A 19334-nucleotide genomic window follows, 5' to 3' on the forward strand; every position below is an offset into this window, starting at 1 on the left:
CCCAAATAGAGCTTTAAAGTAGCAGTGGAAAGGTCAAGGGCGCTACCCAGTGAAACAACGGGACAATACCTACAGGCAGTTTACATTAATTGTTAACGGTTTATTTTAGAAACTGACGGGGTGCCAGCCTCACTGCTTCTGAGGATGTAAATGTTCAAGGCAAATTAGTCAGTGTTTTTGTGCATTTTGTTTGCTTGCAAGAAAAATGCAGTGTGGATTTTTTAAACTTAGAATTTGAACTTGGTGCTCATAAAAACGAGGATAGTAACATTTGCTTCCCAATGAAGCGTTGTACAAACCAGGCAGAAAATCTGCATAATTCTCTGCTCAGCTTTGCCAATGCACCTCGATGCTGGCTTGCAAACGTCTTTGTTAGTTCAGCCTCAGGTCTCTGAAATGGAGATTTAAAATCATGCCAAATTGTGTAGCACTTTACCATTCAACCCGTCTCCCCAGTATGTAAATGGTACGTCTGTTACTAAACCCGGCCATGGCCACAGTGCTTCAGGTTAAGGTGTACTGTAGTTAAGGTTTGTCTTGTGTTTGCTTCAGGCTATAACCTGACAGACAAAGCTCCATCTGTGAATTTTTTCTCACCAAATGCAGAACTGTTCATTTTGGCAAATGAGAGACCCCTAATGTGAACTCTCCTCTTTCAACGTTATCGTGAGTAAACAATAACAATTAGCATTCTGCAGGAGTTCTGATTTGATGCAACTTTAGTTCAAATATCCAAGAGTGCTTTGGTACCTAACACCTGTCTCTCCAGTGTCACCTGCTGGCTGAAAATTGGCTGTAGGGCTAGCACTTGGCCTGCAGCAATCCAACACTAGACATAGCATGAAAGGCTGAGGGGAATGGCAACAGTCCAGAAGCCCAGCCCCTAGGACAGAAGAACAGCTGGTAAAGATCCCTCCAGTTGAGTCCACTTTGCCCTAGGAGCACATTCACTGCCGGAAAAAAAAGTAGAGTCTGTCTGGCCATTTTGAGACGGAATGATGCAGATGGTGAAGTTTAGCTATTCAGGACCATATTGAAGAGCAGCATCAACATCAGAGGAGCCTGAAGAGCCTCCAGCCTCAAGGTCAGTAGTGGGAGGGTGAAGAAGCAAATGCCAGCCACAAGGTTCCCCCACCCAAAGGAATTTTATATTATGGTGTTTTGATGGAAGAGGGAATCTGGGTGGGGGTTGGTGTGGGGTTGGGGAGAAGGCTACAGAATGCAGAAAATAAGAGCGGGACAGAGGCAAATGTCTACAAGTCATGCTTGCCCTGAGTGAAAACCTCCAGGAGAAATGGTGATTTGGGCTTTCGCAGCACAGGCAAGAAACAAGCAGGCAAGAAAAAGCATTTCCATCTGGAGGGGCTGGGCAGGGGTGGGGGCGATGGGATGGGAACACCGGGATATGTGAAAGCCTTTGAGGGGTGAGCAGGAAGGGAACTTAATGACCGTTACTGGACATGTGTTTTGAGAGAGAGAGAGCAAGAGAAAGAGAGAGAATTAGATCTTTTGAAAACAAAACAAGGACATTCTCTCCATTTTTGGAGTGGCAGACCAATACGGCTCTTCCTAGGTATCTGTTTTAATACTATTAGTGTGCAAATTGTTTCTATACTTTATATGATTGTTTATTTTAATAGTACTACAGTAGCATCTAGGAGCCTTAACTAGGACTGGGGTCCATTGTGCTAGTCGCTGTACATACACAGAGTAAGGGAGAATCTCTGCCCTCAAAGAGTTAACAATTTAAATCAGTAGTCCCCAAACTGTGGGGTGCACCCCCTGGAGGGGTATGGAGGAATGTTGGGGGGCACAGAAGGGCCTGGGCCAGCCCCATGGGGGGGCAAGAAGGGAGCACCAGCCAGCCCTGCTCTGCCCCAGCTCAGCTCTGGCTCCACTCCCAGCCATGGCCCCACTCCTAGCCCCAGACCTGCCCCCAGCTGTTTCCCCAGCCTCAGCCCCCTTATCCCTGTCCATACACTCCCCCCTCCCCGGCCCAACAGCCGTGGCCCCACTCCCAGCCCCAGCTCCTGTGGTGGGGGGACGGTCAGGGTCATGGGGGGTGTGATGTGAAAATGTGGGGGCTAAATAGACAAGACAGACAAAGGGCTGGATGGGAGGGATGTGACACACACACACACAGCGAACAATGGGGTGGTCAGCAAATGTCATGTTGGTGCTGCCATTTTTTTAATGTTGTAGATGGGAGTATTGTTTAGTGAATCCATATTTGAAGAAAAAAATATCTGGCAAACAGTATGTCTCATGGCCCACTGTAATGACAGGCACTAGAATGCATGTGTTTGCTCTTGGATCCCTACCTTTGAATTTCCAGACTTTCCTGAGTATTAAATTAGAACAATAACATTCCAGTCATGTAGATTTCTGCATTGTACCTACTTAACTGGTGCACAGATCCATACAGTCCAGCCTGGAAAAACAGCTGCTGTCTAGTTCTAGTGTTTAAATCTATGTGCATTACATTTGTGATTATGAAAAAAGAAATGGCAGCAAATAGCACTTTCCATCAGAGGATTTCAAAGAATGCGATAACATTATTGAATTAAGCTTCACAATATCCATGTGAGGCAGCGAAGCATTATCCTGGGTAGGGAAACTGAGGCACAAAGCGATTAAGTGACTTACTTAAGGTCAGCAGAGCTAGGAATAGAACTCCTATTTCTTGCCTGCCATTCTTGTGGTTTAACCACAGTGAAATAACAAAATGTTGCTATGTAGGTTTTCAGTGATGTGACTGATAGAGTAGTTGCTCTTTTTCTCATTTTTGTTTTTATCGCCCTTTATAAGAGAGAGGTTCCCATGCATTCCTGGTACCCGCTGTGCCAATATAATTACACAGCACTGCATCTGTTATAATGACCCCTCCTTTCTCACATTCTGTTTTTACAGGTGCCTTCCTTTTTCCTAATGAACATGAACATACACTGCATAGACTATGACCTTCCTCCATGTCATCCTGCTACTGTTCTGGGGTGGAAGCTCTTTGCTGCTTATCTCTTCTGAACTCATTCAAGTTCTTTTTCATTACTTAGTTCATCTTTATTCTTTTCACTGTAGCATAGGTTTCTTTTTCTTTTCTTTTCTTTTTTTTTTTTAAAGCATTTCATTCTTTTTTAAAGGACCAAATCCCAGAAAACAAGCCTGCTAAAGCATTCTCTCATCTGTTCTGCCTCTCTTCAGCAATGCCATTTGGACTGAAAATACCTCCTATTAAAATGAAAGGAGACACTGGGAAAGAATGCAGGCTGTTAAATACAATGTGTCATTGGGAAGTCTGAGAGACTTCCCATACTTAGGAGAGCTATAGCAGCCCTGGAATGCCTGCAGTAATACTTCCTAAAACGTCTTCTCCTGTGGGCTGGCCAGAGAATTTAAACCCCTTTCCCCCCATTATAAGAGGCAGTTTTCCCAAGTCACCAGCATGTGGGAATGTTGCAGTGTGAGAAAATAACTTCCCAGTGATGAGTGTGTTCATTGCTTCCCACCAGATAAGTTGGAGTGATTAATCAGAATATGTTTCATTGTTTTTCTTTTTATCACAGAGCACTGTTAATGTAATTGCCAAAGAGCAACTGCTAGCCTGCACTATTCATTCAGTCTGCTGAGGAGCTAAATGGATTTTTCTCATGTCAGCATGAGGTGTTCAGGAGTGCGGCCTCTGCCCTGCTCTCACAGAAGAGTTGGTGGCACCAAGCAGGAGTTGTAAATGTAATAATATGAGCCAGAAGCCAATGTGCTGGAGACATGTCTTCTGCATTGCTGTGATACCAACCTGTTCACTGGGGCCAGAGTTTTCAGAACGGCTCGGCACCCACTAACTGGGCCAGATTTTGCAGGCATTCAGCTCCCATTTAAGGACCACCTCAGTAAGGACCTGTTCCAATGCCCACTGACATCAATAGGAGTCTTTCCATAGCCTTCAACTACCTTCAAGGGCCAGTCTTTCTAAAAGGCTCAGCAGCACCTGACATGATGAGCCCCGGTGATAATCTGACTATAAGTGTCACAAGGGAGCTCCTGAGTGCTGAACACTTGGGAAAATCAGCCCATATTTAGATGCCCTTGTGAGAGTTGAGCTCTTTTGGAAATATTGTCTCAGTTATGGGTGTTGGGCAGTTGAAAATCTGGTCCTGAGCTCTTTTGACAATGTAGCCCTACATGATACCTGATTAAATCGGCTCTGATGTCATTGAACAAGATGGAAAGTATGCAGCGAACTTTTATGGTTAGAGACAGTTTCCCTAAAGCCCCTTCATAAAATCCACACTTAGAGGCATAGTTGAGTCACCAAAATAATCTAAGCACTAGCAAACTAAGGGTATATGTGATAGCAAGGCCACCTCCCATTAGACTGGAAGGGGTTAAGATGGCCAGGCAAGCCAGCTAACTCCACAGCTGCACCTGGAGGGGGAACCAATGAGCAGAGAATTGATTGAAAGCAGGTTCAGCTGGGCAGGAGCAAGTGGGGCCTATGGAGCCATGAAGCTGGCAACAGACGGGCTACGGCAAAGCCTGCAGCCACTCCCTGGGAAGAGGGAGAAGGGTTTGGAGCTGGTACACCTAGAGAAAGGAGGGGAACCAGGAGATGTAGGAAGGAGCAATAAGGGCTGCGGGAAAGCAGGTCAGAGTTCCTGGACTGGAACCCAGAGTGAGCCCATGTTCCCCTACTGGCCACTGGGCAGTGTCAGAGAAGACTGCCTGAGATGGTTTGCATGGAAAGATTTTGGGTAATCCCTGGAAGGGGAAACCACAAAATGACCCGGTTGGAGGGCCAAGTCACAAAGAGGAGGCTGCAGTTTCTGGGGCAAGACGGGATGGATGAAGACACTGCCAGAAGAGGGTGCAATGCCTGGCAGAGCTAATCCCCAGGACAGCCAGGAGGAGGTACCACCTGCGGGGAGTGGACCCTCTGTCACAGTATAGATGTACGGAGCTGGAAGGTGTAAATTCCAGCTCAAGGAGATTTACCCATGATGCTAGTGTTGATCAAGCTAGCGCACTACGAACAGAGATTATAATCCAGTCCCAAGTCTATAGGTACATACTCGGGGCGCTTGCCTCTGATGTTGCTCGCATTGCCGCAGCTATGTGTCTGTTTGAGAGCTAGCTCAATCCATGCTAGTGTAAGGGGTACATCTCCTCAAACTGGAATTTACACCTTCCCGCTCTCGGACAGACCTACTCTAGTAGGGGTTAATATCTACAAATGCTACCCACATCGTGCACCCAATGACATAGGGAAGATGAGCCAAAATAAGTCAAGTACCGATGAACAGTGTCCAAAACTTTTAGCAGTTCAATAGAACACACAAATATACATCTCTTCAAAATCAGACAGTTCCTTAAAGAAATGTTGAGAGCAGAAAATGAAAGTGATATTTCAAATTGGAACTTTTTGTGCTGAGCAAATAAGTAGTGCAAGTATAGGTCATTCTCCTCTGTCTCTATTTGTTCCATGCCTCATGACTTAAAATTGAGGCCAAATTCTTTCTTCAACAATACCCAAGAAGTCAGTAGGTTGTACTATGTAACTTGGGCAAGAATTTGGCTCCTGGTCTCTAAGTTTGTTTTCCTGTTTCCAGAGTATGTTTTATTATATCCTTTCCCCATCTGCACCTGTCTAACTCAGCTTGTATTTCCAGATCTGCTTCCTACAGTTCAACCTTTTTTTTCTGCTGCTTCATTGATACAATGCTGATCACTAACACAAAATACCCCTGTTTTCAGCTCCAGAAAAAACACTACCAGATGGTGGCTTTTCGAAATGAAAAGACAAGAGTCTGATTAATTGTAAAAGCATCTGCAGTGACAGCATCTTTCTGAAACCCAACCAGGTATTGAGAACTGTGTATAAACTAATGTGGTTTTCCCCATACCTTGACACTTGTGGAGCCTCTTAATGCTATAAAATTACTCCTCAAGTCACTGAGGTTAATGATACTGTGATGGTAACAGATGTATTTTATAATGGTAATTGTATTGATCTTGGCACGCATAGGCCAAAAGAACTGCACTTTTCTATCGAGTTGACGGAGACTTGGCATGCCTTATGTTCCACATTAACACAAGGTAATAGAGTCATAGAATATGCAAAATCATTAGTTCTCATTGTAGGAGATACTGTTTCCAGTTGAATGAGTGGTGTGTTGTCTGATCTGGATTAACATGCCAGGTCTCACTGACCTGGAACTTGAGTGTCTTTTAGAGTCCCAGCTCTGCTTAACTAATAACACATCCCTGCTTTACTCAAAGCATGCAACAAGTCAGAGAAGGGAGTAAAGGTTTTTCAGAGCTCTGGGAATATCAAAGATGCCAGACAAAAGAATGTACTACTTGTGCAAGGTGACAGATTGTCTTCTCTAGAAACTAATGATGGGCCTAAGCCAAAAACTAGACTCCATAGCCAAAGTGCCTCAAGGTTCAGAAGTATTCATTTTAGCCCATTTCTGTTCGAAATTGAAGTTCTCCATTTATCCACAAACAGGGCTGGATTAATGCAGGGGCTTTAGGGGCTGCAACCCAGGGCCTTGGGATAAGGGGGTGGGGGCCCAGAAAAATAAATCCATAATTATACACAATTCAGTGGTCACCAACCCATTGATCGTGATCGACTGGTCGATCCTGGAACCTCTGCCAGTTGATTGCGATCTCCAGGCCGCTAAAAGTCCAGCGGCACAGCAGGGCTCAGGCAGGCTGCCTGCATGCCGTGGCCCCATGCCGCTCCCAGAAGCGGCTAAATGCTGGCACGTCTCTGCGGCCCCAGTGGAGGTGGGAGGGGAGGAGGATCTGCGTGTTGCCCCCGCCCTCAGCACCATCCCCTCAGAAACTGGAGCCGCAGGGGTGGCGCTGTGGGCATGGGCAGTGCACGGAGACTGTCTCTTCTTCCCCCCCCCCCCGGGGCACACTGTCTCCCCCAGGGGCATGCAGAGACGTGCCACCAGCCGGCCACTTCCGGGAGCGACATGGGGCTATGGCAGCAGCCCTGCTGTGCCACTGGCAGGGAGCTGCCAGTGGTAAGTGCCTCCTGCCCGAAGCTTGTATCTCGCACCCTCTCCTGGCCCCCAACCCCCTGCCCCAGGTCAGAATCCTCTCCTGCACCCAAACTCCCTCCCAGACCCTGCACCCCAACACTCTGCCCCAACCTGGACCCCTCTCCTACACCCAAACTCCCTCCCAGAAAGAAACTAGTATAACAGCTGTTCCAAGGTAAGAAGTAGACTATTTTGAATTAACTCTATTCTACATGTTTTAAGACTGAAATGTAACCACAGAATGGCTTTATGTTAATTAAAAGGCAAGTTTAGTATAGTGTTAATAGCCTTGATGCCATAATTGTGATCATTTTGTTTTAAATTAGGAAAAAGACTTGTATACAGGGCCCCCACAAAATCTAATAGCTCAGGGCCCACAGGAGAGTTAATCTGGCCCTGTCCACAGAGCAGGTAAAGGACAGCCATCAGTAGCATCAATAATGCGAGCTTCCCCACCTTACTCTGTCACTGTACTTTTTTTACTCTGCTCTGGTGAAATCCAGCTGTATTGGGATGAACAGGTAGTTCATTCCTGAATACTTATTCAGTCACTGAAATCTTTTGCTGAAATGGTCAAGGAAGGGGCAAATTGTGTTGGTGGTCTTACGATGTAGACACCTGTCCACTGGAAACTGGATTTATTTCATATCAGACATTGAACCTCAACCAGACAGCAATGACTTTTGCACCTTACAACCTAGTCTAACCTTGAAAACATGCTCCAAAATCATCCAGAAGTGATCAGAAAAAATGCTTACTTTACAAACCAAGACCTATATGATTTCATGAGTTACATGGTGTTTAAAGAATGAGGAGTACTTGTGGCATCTTAGAGACTAACACATTTATTAGGGCATAAGCTTTCGTGGGCTAAACCCACTTTGGGTTTTAGCCCACGAAAGCTTTTGCCCGTGGGCTAAACCCACTTTGGGTTTTAGCCCACGAAAGCTTTTGCCCTAATAAATGTGTTAGTCTCTAAGGTGCCACAAGTCCTCCTCATTCTTTTTCCTGATACAGACTAACACGGCTACCACTCTGAAACCTGTCACCATGCATGGTGTTTAAAGAAGGCAAAGCTATTAGCTGACTCAAAAACCCCCTTGACGTTTTCTGTTTTAAGATTACATTTTAAGATTATTCTTTTAACAAGTTACTTAGGCTTCAAGTCAGCAAAGAATTTAAGCAGATGCTTAACTTTGAGAACACGAGTAAGCTATCCCTATTTATGCCTGTATTCAACATAGCCCTTAAAATTAAATACATGCCTAAATGCTTTGCTGAATAGAGATGGGATTACTCATGTGCTGCAAATTAAATATGTACTTGACTGTTTTGCTGAACTGGGGCCCAAGTCTGGTATTCCTTTAAAAGAAATTCATTATATATTTTTGCATAGTATATGGTTTTATTACTCTGAGTATTTTTAAGTGGTATTTATTGTACATTATGGATCATGTGGATCGCAGATCTATTTGTCAGATTAATCTGAAAAGCAAAAATATTTTAACATAGGAATAGTTCATTTCTTGATTAACCATTCCAAGTAGAGGACGGGTAACAGCATGTAGAAGAGTTTTGGGTGTATCTATATCAGTATGTTCTGGGACTATGTACAGTGTTGTTTCAGGTTTTTCCATTGGTTTGTACTTGGGATATAAATTCAATTTTTGTAAAGACTGTAAGAAAAGAGACAACAGGAGCTTTAAATTTAAGCTAATACAAAGCATTACACTCAGAATTATACAATGTGGTTGTTTCCACGGTATGCATCCGATGAAGTGAGCTGTAGCTCACGAAAGCTTATGCTCAAATAAATTGGTTAGTCTCTAAGGTGCCACAAGTACTCCTTTTCTTTTCACAATGTGGTTCGCTCACTCATAAAATACCATTTTCAATCCATGAAAATCTACAACAGATCAAAGGGTTCAAGACACAACCCAAACAATGGTGTTGACATTGGACGTTGCCAAGTATCTCTGGTTTCATTTTGTTTTGCTTGAGGGGGTAATTTAGCCAGGAATGCTTCGTTCAGCAGCAGTGTGTGGTACATACTGAGTACTGGAGCATACTGAGGGCCATTCTGTTTTCATCCAGATTAACAACTGGATTGACTGAGGCACAAAGAAATTACAGGACTGGCTCAAGGCCACAGAGTGCATCGGTGGCCCAGCTGTTTTCAGAAACCAAAACTTTCCTGTCTCTCTCAACACTCTTCTTTAACCAGAGATGACTGGTAACTGCTGATAGGGGGAAGAGTACAATTTAAAGGTTCTGTTCATATGCAGCGGGGTTCAGGGCAGGAGTTTTGATTTCTAGAGCTACTTTTGATGTCATGTTTCATGATACTATGTAATAGCAGATGGAGATGATTCTAAAAGAGAGCTACACATGAAGAAGCACTGGATTGCACTGGTGTGTTATAGCAATTTGAAGAACAAAGATGTTTACAAACCGATCCTTTTGATATGATCTTTTAGAGCTTTAGTGATATCAGCACCCATTCACTATGTCAGGAATCCATTCTAATTTAATCTTAAAATTCTTTTCCCTCTCCATTTGAATCCACTCTCCTGGGCTCACAGGGAGACTCTGGCTCTCTTAGGCATCACAAATAGCAGAAAACTCATGCTAACCCTCCTGGTAGCTATGATGTCTTCTGGCATCTGACTCTTCTGGTATCTATAATATCACAGCATGATGAATATGGGCATCACTAGTAAACCGGTTAAAACAGATTTCATGGCAGGAGGATAGTGGTTTGAAAGAATTTTTTAAAAGTAAATTTAAAAGCGATTTCTAGGCTCAATATCCTGTGCCCAGCCCAGTTAGCTGGGACGTTCAAGTCATGTTTCTGAGCTTGCCTACAATTCTTTACAGATCACTTTAACCTAGAGATGGACCAAAACTAGGACACAGAATTCAAACCACTCAGAAACATGAGGAAGATCAGATCTAGGTCTAGATTTCAACTTCACAGCTGAGGTTTACTTTTATAAACTCTTAAGCATATGCTCAATTAGAAGCATATGAGTAGTCCCATTGAAAGCAATGGAACTGCTCAAGAGCTTAGACTTAAGTACGTGTAAGTACTCTGCTGCATTAGGGCCTTTAGAAAAAATGAAATAATATCATTGTCACAGTTTCAGGGAAACTGCACTTGTATTCCTCCCATATTGCCCCTGGCCCCTGCTGCCTCCCCCAGACCCCGCTCCCCAACTGCTTCCCTTGGCCCTCCCCCCCTCCATCTTCTTGCTCCCTCTCCCCCAGCCTCCCTACCTCCATTGCCCTGAGCTCCCTTCTGCAGCCTCTCATGTACCTCAAGCAGGCTCTAGTGTTGAGCTGTGGTAACTGCAGCTGCTACCATCATGGTCTCACTTCCCTGCTCTGGGTATCACCTAGTGTGTGGCTCAGCAGGAGCTCTCAATACTGGTGCCTTTCCCAGGCACATCCCCCTCAGTGGCGCTCAGCCTGACTCCCACCCTGGTAGAAATCGGGAGGGTTGGGGGGCACATGGCACCTCTGGTTCAACTAATTTACTGCAGGGCTGTCTTTCTACAAAGTAGAATATTGGGTTCCCCATGGCACGCAGTTTAACACCAGAAGGAGCCACTGGATCATGTAGTCTGACCTCCTCTATATCTCAGGTCACCAGCACCACCCACCATCCCCACACTACAGTCAACAATCCAAAAAGGGTGTGCTTTCCTGGGTAGTTATAATCGCTCCAAATTCAGGCTAGATTATTTTCTTTTGGAAATTAAAAAAATGATGAAAATGAAATGAAAATGATTGTAGCCATCTTCTCCGTGAGTGACTAGTGACATTTTTCTCTTCACCTTTAGGAAGTCACTGGACAAAAAGAGCTAAGCACATTAACTTTGTTTGGCGTTATTAGCCGTACCCAAATCGTGACCAGGTTTGTGTATTATTCACCCCCCTTTCACTTCTTTCCCTTGCCAGCCCAGTTAGCCTCCCAACATGATCATATCTTCAGAAGTGTCTCTCTCTCTAAGATTTACCAATTTTTCAACTCAGTCTGCATGGCAGTTTCACTGAGCTTTTGCCCAGTTTCTGTTAATGTCCTCTCAGAAACCAGCGATTTGTCCTCTCGTATGTTTTTCTGTTTCAGTTTTTGAATGCTTTTAGGGATGGGTTTATTTTGGTTCTGAGCAGATAACATGCAACTCCATAGGTAGGTTTTGCTTTTTGTTTTTGAAATTCTCTTTAAGAAGCATAGTCAGTGCTCCCTAGAGGCACTGGATTCATAACAATGTCCTCTGCCTAGAAAGCAAGTGCAGTAGGGTCAGTAACACAAGCTTCCCCACTCCCCGCATCAATGTGCCTCAATCTTGACTTGGAGGGACTGCCTCTAGGGGGTTGTCTTGTTCTCTGGTCCCATCCATTCCTAAACCCTTCTTCTGGGAATGCAAAGAAGACTGGCAGTTATAGATGTGCTTTTTATAAACAGGACATCTGGAAATTAGGAACTGGACCAAGAGCACCACATTGTGTTTCACATCATCAGTGGGAATTTTAATAGCCTCCATTAGACTCCTTCAGCTGTTGGGGTTACTGACCCTCCACCTGAATCAATGAGCCCCATTGTTCTGTTCCAAAACCAGTTACTAAAAACAGTAGGAACCAGTTGAAAATTTTAAATTGGAACTTTCATGATAGCAAGACCAGTAAACAGTTAAGGGGCCTAGTGGCTAGAGCAGTGGCCTGGGACTGAGGAGACCTGGGTTCTATTCCTGTTCTGCCACTGGCCTACTGGATAAATTTCCCCTCTCTATGCCTCAGTTTACCTATCTATAAAATGGAGACAATGATACTGCTCTCCTTTGTAGAGTGCTTTGAATTCTATTGAACAAAAGCATTAAAGAGTCAGGTATTATTGTTGAATTGTAACAACATTTGGTCATTAGCATCCTGAGTTACTTCTGAACCACAGTCTGAAGGTGTTTTGATTTTATTAATCCCATTAGCTGAACTATTAACTTGCCCCTGTAAATAAATGGTAACAAACTCCCACAACATGCTAAATTCTATAATATTTTATATTGCAATTCTGCTTTTAAAAGTGACTGTGTGACAACTGCATGATGGGGTTCCATATTTATTGTCGTCAACAGTAGGAAGAGCTGGGGAACTACGGGCCAGTCAGCCTCACCTCAGTCCCTGGAAAAATCATGGAGCAGGTCCTCAGGGAATCAATTTTGAAGCACTTTGAGGAGAGGAAAGTGATCAGGAACAGTCCGCATGGATTCACCAAGGGCATGTCAAGCCTGACTAACCTAATTGCCTTCTGTGATGAGATAACTGGCTCTGTGGATGAGGGGAAAGCGGTGGACGTGTTATTCTTTGACTTTAGCAAAGCTTTTGACACGGTCTCCCACAATATTCTTGCCAGCAGGTTAAAGAAGTATGGGCTGGATGAATGGACTATAAGGTGGATAGAAAGCTGGCTAGATCGTCGGGCTCAACGGGTAGTGATCAATGGCTCCATGTCTAGTTGGCAGCTGGTATCAAGCGGAGTGCCCCAAGGGTCGGTTCTGGGGCCGGTTTTGTTCAATATCTTCATAAATGATCTGGAGGATGGTGTGGATTGCACCCTGAGCAAGTTTGCAGATGACACTAAACTGGGAGGAGTGGTAGATACGCTGGAGGGTAGGGATAGGATACAGAGGTACTGTGACAGGGTCGGGCAGGATGGCTATAGGAGGGTAATAGAAGGCAGCTATATAAGCCCCAGGCTAAGTAGGTCCCTTTTCCCTGGGTAAGGTAACAGGGAAGGTTCCAGAACAATCAGGAACCTTCTGGAGACCATTAAGACAGGCTGATTAGAACACCTGCAGCCAATCAAGAAGCTGCTAGAATCAATTAAGGCAGGCTAATCTGGGCACCTGGGTTTTAAAAAGGAGCTCACTTCAGTTTGTGGTGTGCATGTGAGGAGCTGGGAGCAAGAGGCACTAGGAGCTGAGAGTGAGAACACGGACTGTTGGAGGACTGAGGTGTACAAGCATTATCAGACACCAGGAGGAAGGTCCTATGGTGAGGATAAAGAAGGTGTTGGGAGGAGGACCTGGGGAAGTAGCCTAGGGAGCTGTAGCTGTCGCACAGCTGTTCCAGAAGGCACTCTAGACAACTGCATTCCGCAGGGCCCTGGGCTGGAACCCAGAGTAGAGGGTGGGCCCGGGTTCCCCCCAAAATCCTCCCAACTCCTGGTCAGACACAGGATGAATCGACCTGGACTGTGAATTCAGAAAAACGGCCAAGCTGAGGGCTGCCGTGAAGCTCCAAGGCGAGCAAATCCACCAATAAGCACAAGACCCACCAAGGTAGCGCAGGAACTTTGTCACACTACCTAGACAAATTAGAGGATTGAGCCAAAGAAAGAAAATCTGATGAGGTTCAACAAGGACAAGTGCAGAGTCCTGCACTTGGATGGAAGAATCCCATGCACTGCTACAGACTAGGGACCGAGTGGCTAGGCAGCAGTTCTGCAGAAAAGTTCTGCAGAAAAGGGCCTAGGGGTTACCGTGGACAAGAAGCTGCATATGAGTCAACAGTGTGCCCTTGTTGCCAAGAAAGCTAATGCCATTTTGGGCTGTATAAGTAGGAGCATTGCCAGCTGATCAAGGGATGTGATCGTTCCTCTCTATCTGGCATTGATGAGGCCTCATCTGGAGTACTGTGTCCAGTTGGCCCCACACTACAAGAAGGTTGTAGGAAAAATTGGAAAGCGTCCAGCGGAGGGCAACAAAAATGATTAGGGGGCTGGAACACATGACTTATGAGGAGAGGCTGAGGGAACTGGGATTATTTAGTCTGCAGAAGAGAAGAATGAGGGGGAATTTGATAGCTGCTTTCAACTACCTGAAAGGGGGTTCCAAAGAAGATGGATCTAGACTGTTCTCAGTGGTACCAGATGATAGAACAAGGAGTAATGGTCTCAAGTTGCACTGGGGAAGGTTTAGGTTGGATATTAGGAAAAACTTTTTCACTAGGAGGGTGGTGAAGCACTGGAATGGGTGCCCAAGGAGGTGATGGAATCTCCTTCCGTAGAGGTTTTTAAGGTCAGGCTTGACAAAGCCCTGGCTGGGATGATTTAATTGGGGATTGGGTCCTGCTTTGAGCAGGGAGTTGGACTAGATGACCTCCTGAGGTTCCTTCCAGCCCTGATATTCTATGATTTAACAGGATTTTTTCACTTCAAAAGTAAAAAAGTTGTTTTTTTCTAACTGCCAGCCCTGAACACTCACCTGGGATCTGACAGTCAAGCTGGTTTCTTTCTGGCTCGTGCACCAGCTCCCGTAATAAACATTCTGCAGGCCTCTCTAAACCCTCACTTCCACCTCTGCAACCCCATAGGTCTCAAATGCTGCCTGCATTCACCCTACCTCTGTAATACCTGGGCCTACACATTTACCCTAATCTTGAGCTCAACTGTTGCAAAGTGAATAAAAGGTCACAATAACCTAGAGTAACACATGCTGATGGGAAAAGGTGTAAAAGAGAAACAGACTGAATTAGCTTTAGCAAAAAGGCCTACTGATATAATTCAAGGACTATGTTAAGATCATGCCTGACAAACAAGAGAATCATGGGACCAGAACTCAATTAACCAAAATTGGTATGTCAGAAATTAGGCCTAACTGGTGGAAAAGATAATGAGAGGATGGCCTATCGTGGCCGTTCGGGGTCCTCAAAAAGAGACTGATGCGAATGCTCGCTGACAGAAAGACAAGGGAAGGCAAAGGCTTCCACCATCATGGCTGCCACTTTCACTATCTCCTGGAACCCTGGAATCCAGCGTGACCCCACTGTGCCGAATCTTGAGAGATGTCCTGACCAGGCCGGGCAAGAGGAAGGGACCCAGAAGACATCGCCATCTCCATCAGCTTCAGCTAAAACCCAGCCATCACCTGAGACGTGAGGTTTTGTCACACACACATTTCGCTTGTGTCCCCTTTTCCTTTTCCACCTGATTTTTCCTCTTTCCTATCCCTCTTACCTTTTTCTTTCTGTCTCATCAAAGTCTGGCTTAGTTGGCCAAGATTGTATGTTTTGCAACACTACTGTAAGCCTGTGACCAGAGAGGCAGCTAAAATCAATGCCCTAAAAGGCCCAACACTGATACAAGTTTGCCAGGTTTCTGGGGGTATGTCTACACTGCAATTAGACACCCGTGGCTTGCTTGTGCCAGCCAACTTAGACTCGCGGGGTTTGGGCTAAGGGGCTGTTTAATTGCAGGGTAGATATGGGGGCTCGGGCTGCAGCCCGAGCTCTGGGACCCTCCCACCTTACAGCCCAAGACCGGACGTACACACTGCAATTAAACAGCCCCTTAGCTCAAGCCCCATGAGCCCAAGTCAGTTGGCATAGGCCAGCTGCGGGTTTTTCTTTGCTGTTTAGACAGACCCAGAGTGGCTGATAAAACCGTAGGCTGTGCCTGTGCTTTTTCAGCAATGAGATTGCAAGTGAAAATCAACATCCGAGACAGGAGCTGCTTTTTCTCTCTCTGCTGTTCTTTTCTCTTCCCTTTTGTGTGGTTTGGCTTGTGTTGTCTTCCAGGAAACTGGATCGGACTGCAGCAGCAGCAGCAATAACAAGAGCTCTAGCTCTTCCCAATTAATTTCCTCTCTTCTCCCCAAGAAAGGACCGTTGTCGCCAACTTTGATACCATCAAAGGCTAGGTCTATACTCTGAGCTAGGGGTGTGATTCCTCTGCTCCTGTACACATACTTGTGCTAGCTCTCAGCGAGCGAATGCGGGTATAAATAGCAGTGTAGCCGCAGTAGCTCAGGGAGCTGCAGCGGCACAGCTGAGCCGGGACGAGCACAGACTCGCCAGTTTGCACAGGCTTTGCTGAAACTAGAGGTGCCGGGCGTGCTGCCGCACCCCCTGGCTTGAAGCGGTTTCCATTATATGCAGGATTTACCGTTTGGTTCCGTGGCTCCCAGCACCCGCACTATACAGATTGCTCCAGCACTCTCCAGGCTGGTTGGTCCTTGCCATGGCTCAGCCATGCCTCCATCGCTGCTGCCAGCGTTACTGTGGCTACCCTGCTATTTATACTTGCACCGGCTTGCTGAGCGCTAGCTAGTATGTGTACAAGAGCAGGGCATTCAGCGGGTAGAAACAGGCTAAGGCCCTGCCAAAGAAGGGAAGGGGTGGGGGGGGCTCCTTCTAGAAACTCTCTCCAGGAAAAGAGAATAAGGGATGTTGTTAAAATGGAAGCCTTACTTAAAGCATTTGGCCTATAAAGTATTAACTGTTTTTCCTTCTGTTCTGAGTCTTTAATAAAAGGCTAAAAGGGTTTTTGATGATGTTTGCCATGGTACTAAGCAGGCTGAGGTGCGTGTATACCAAACCCCAAACCATATTTCACAGTGTTTAATGCTGGTCAGCGACTGGGTCCCATTAACAATTTTGACTCTTTGGGCCCATATATTCCCTCTAAATGAATACAACAGGTTACACAGGTACAAATGCCCCAGCAGTTGGTCCTTAGCTAATAATTCTGTTGATGATTCCCAAGCCAGTTCCCTTGCAGATAGTTGTGTTTTCTCCGCATGGCTGACAGGAGTTAGCACTACTGCACTTTACAAATGCAGTGGCTGAGATCATATACATTTTCATTAATCATTGTGGGCCCTGAATAAAAGAAGAGCTGCTGGCAGCTCTGATTAAGAGCTCGCTATAGCTCATAGGAGCCAAAATCTAAAATGAATTGGTTAATGTTAGAGGCCCGGCATAACAGTCAAATAGTTTGTTTTATCAACAAACTACACAGTCACTAGAATGTAAAAAGAAAATATCTTAAACAAGAACATTTCCATCTTAGGAACAGTGCTGCAGCTGGATCAGTGCAGGCACAGGGAACTGCCAGCACAGATCCATCTGCAGAATTGGACTTTTAGAGTTGTGTGTGTGTGTGTGTGTTTATCTACTCTATCTATTGCATCACCAGGCTTCCAAAATGGGATTACCTTATATTTCCTATATATATATATAATACACATACACCTGTACAAATTCATATATATACATTGTGGGTTCTTGATGAGTCCACAGCACCCACAGATACGGATGTAACCTATCCTTTTTAGTGTGTACTGAAGCCTTGCAAAATTTATCAGCCCAGGCACAAAATGTACTTGCCTGCCTTTTACAATGATGAGTTTTGAGAACAAAAAATGAAGGGTCTTCTCCTCACCCCTACGTTCTTCTCAGAAAGCTTGTGGATCCAGCCCCTTCAGGAGAGTTCCAACACAGCTGTGTGTCCCCCCCTGGCAGGGGTTTAGCCAGTTTAGCAGCCCCCCCTGTGACTGGAGATGTGCTTGGGAGAAATGGGACTAGCCTAGACGGCACTATGCTTAGGCAGCTGGAGATCACCACAGCAACCATTTGACTCTGGTAGTAGCCAGCACAAAGCTGAGCTGCCCTGAGACAGCTTTGCTTTAAGTCAGGATCAGCCCAGTGGCTGGCCAACCACAGGATTGGGGCAGGTGAGGACACTGAGGTGGCTTAATGACAGCTTTGCCCACTACCCTTCTGAGCACCACTGAACGGAGCAAGAACTGGCCTGATATTTTACTCACCCATCAAAAACCCCCATCCTTCCCTGGAGAGGGTAGGCTTTTGCAAAGTTTGTATAACTTAGAAATACAGACCAAACTCTGGGATTTACCTGTTCAGGATATGGCAGTGGCACTGGAGTGATTCCAATGCGGTAGACAGATTTGTCTTTGGAATTGTTGCATATGTATGAGTGATACCGTCTTTGCGTACATTATTACCTTACGAACAAGCCCTTTTTGCATGTGTGTATTTATGTATGTGTGTGTCTGAAAGAGAACGTATATGCCGTATAGTCATTACATAAAGTACAGCTAAGCAGAACACATGTTGCTCAAACAAAATCAACAACCAAGGTATTTCTCCCCGGGGACTGCTAATTCAGTTCTGCATACAACTAACAATACCCACTGGTGAGATTTCTTTACAAGGACATTGTAATTACAGGATTCATTTTCCTCATACTCTACATTGTTGGTACTAGTGTCTTAGCAGTCCTGAAAATCTTTTCCCATGCCAGTTATGTAGTTTTCCATTTGTAAAGAGTCTGCAACTGTTGTTTTTCTACCTTTTTAGTCTCCCGTTGCTGGCCCAGGCCCATTCCCCAGTGTATTGAATGGAGCTGATATTAGTCTGGTTGTTTATGCTTAACAGCAAGAAACCGATTGAATTTACCTATTGGAGCTCCTTGCTGTGACTTGCTGTCTCTTCGTGCCAGGGTCACTGATTAGGTGAGCACATTGAGGGAAGCAGTGAAATTACTTGCTTTCCAGCACCAGTGACCAGCAGAGAGACTTTAACACCAGGCCAAGTCATTCTAGCCCCTGTAACCTACTGGGGAACCAGAAACTGCTCCCAAAAGTTCAGTTTGAAATGCACGGCGTCTCTGGCTTTTGTGTCTCAGGGTGAGCGGTTTGCGAATGTACTGAAAAGGCTGGGCCAAGGACTCTGAAATCCTCATGGAGCCCAGCAATCCACAAACAAATCCTATGGCTCCTGTGTGTGTTTGTGGGGGGGTTAGCCTCCTTCCTCTGTGCGCCCAACCTGGTTTATTCTGGAGCTGTCTTGCCATTGGTTCCCTTTCCTATGGTAGCACTCACCTGTGTGTGTGTGTGTGTGTCTCTCTCTCTCTAGAATGCAGCAATAATTCCCACACAAATCGCCTCCTGGAAATCTTCCAGGGATGAAAGCTGCATTCAGTTGCTCCACCCCTACAATGTTACAATGCAATAAAACTTTATTTAGATTGAGGGCTACATCCTTAGCTAGCATAAATTGATAGGGCTCCCTTTCTCCTTTGTATCGCCAGGGGCCCTCTTGTTTGTAAAATCTGCTGTTCCCTTGAGATACTGGTCAGCCAATTTGTACCTGTTTGAGGATCTGGCCCTTGGTCTTGTCCCTCCAGTTTACAACTTTAAAATAAAGCTTCATGCAGTTAAACTATTTTAATTTCCATCTGCATACCGATACCCAGCAGACACTTGCTCATACAGCAAAACAATTTTGTGGGTTTATTTCTGTTTATGGCTCTTTAAACTTTTTTTTGGAGGTGCGGGGGCTTAGTCATTTAACCATGGTTATCTGGGAAGAGGAAAATCCTGCTGGTGTTCAGAGCCCCTGGTTTGTATTCTGTGCTTGCAGGCTGAATCGCCGTTGATGGAGTTGTATTTCTCAAGTTGTTAATAAAATATGTGCATATTT

At 45.3% G+C, this 19334-nt stretch overlaps 1 long non-coding RNA gene across 1 annotated transcript; it reads left to right on the forward strand.

Annotated features, from left to right (window-relative positions):
• The first annotated feature begins 638 nt into the window (after positions 1-638).
• LOC140915899 (uncharacterized) lies at positions 639-15277 on the forward strand. The gene is made up of 4 exons (XR_012160316.1): positions 639-1084; positions 5749-5855; positions 10895-10968; positions 12185-15277. It is a non-coding gene; the product is annotated as an uncharacterized LOC140915899 (long non-coding RNA).
• The last annotated feature ends 4057 nt before the right edge of the window (positions 15278-19334 follow it).

Source organism: Lepidochelys kempii, chromosome 1, assembly GCF_965140285.1.
Source record: "Lepidochelys kempii isolate rLepKem1 chromosome 1, rLepKem1.hap1, whole genome shotgun sequence".
NCBI lineage: Eukaryota > Metazoa > Chordata > Testudines > Cheloniidae > Lepidochelys > Lepidochelys kempii.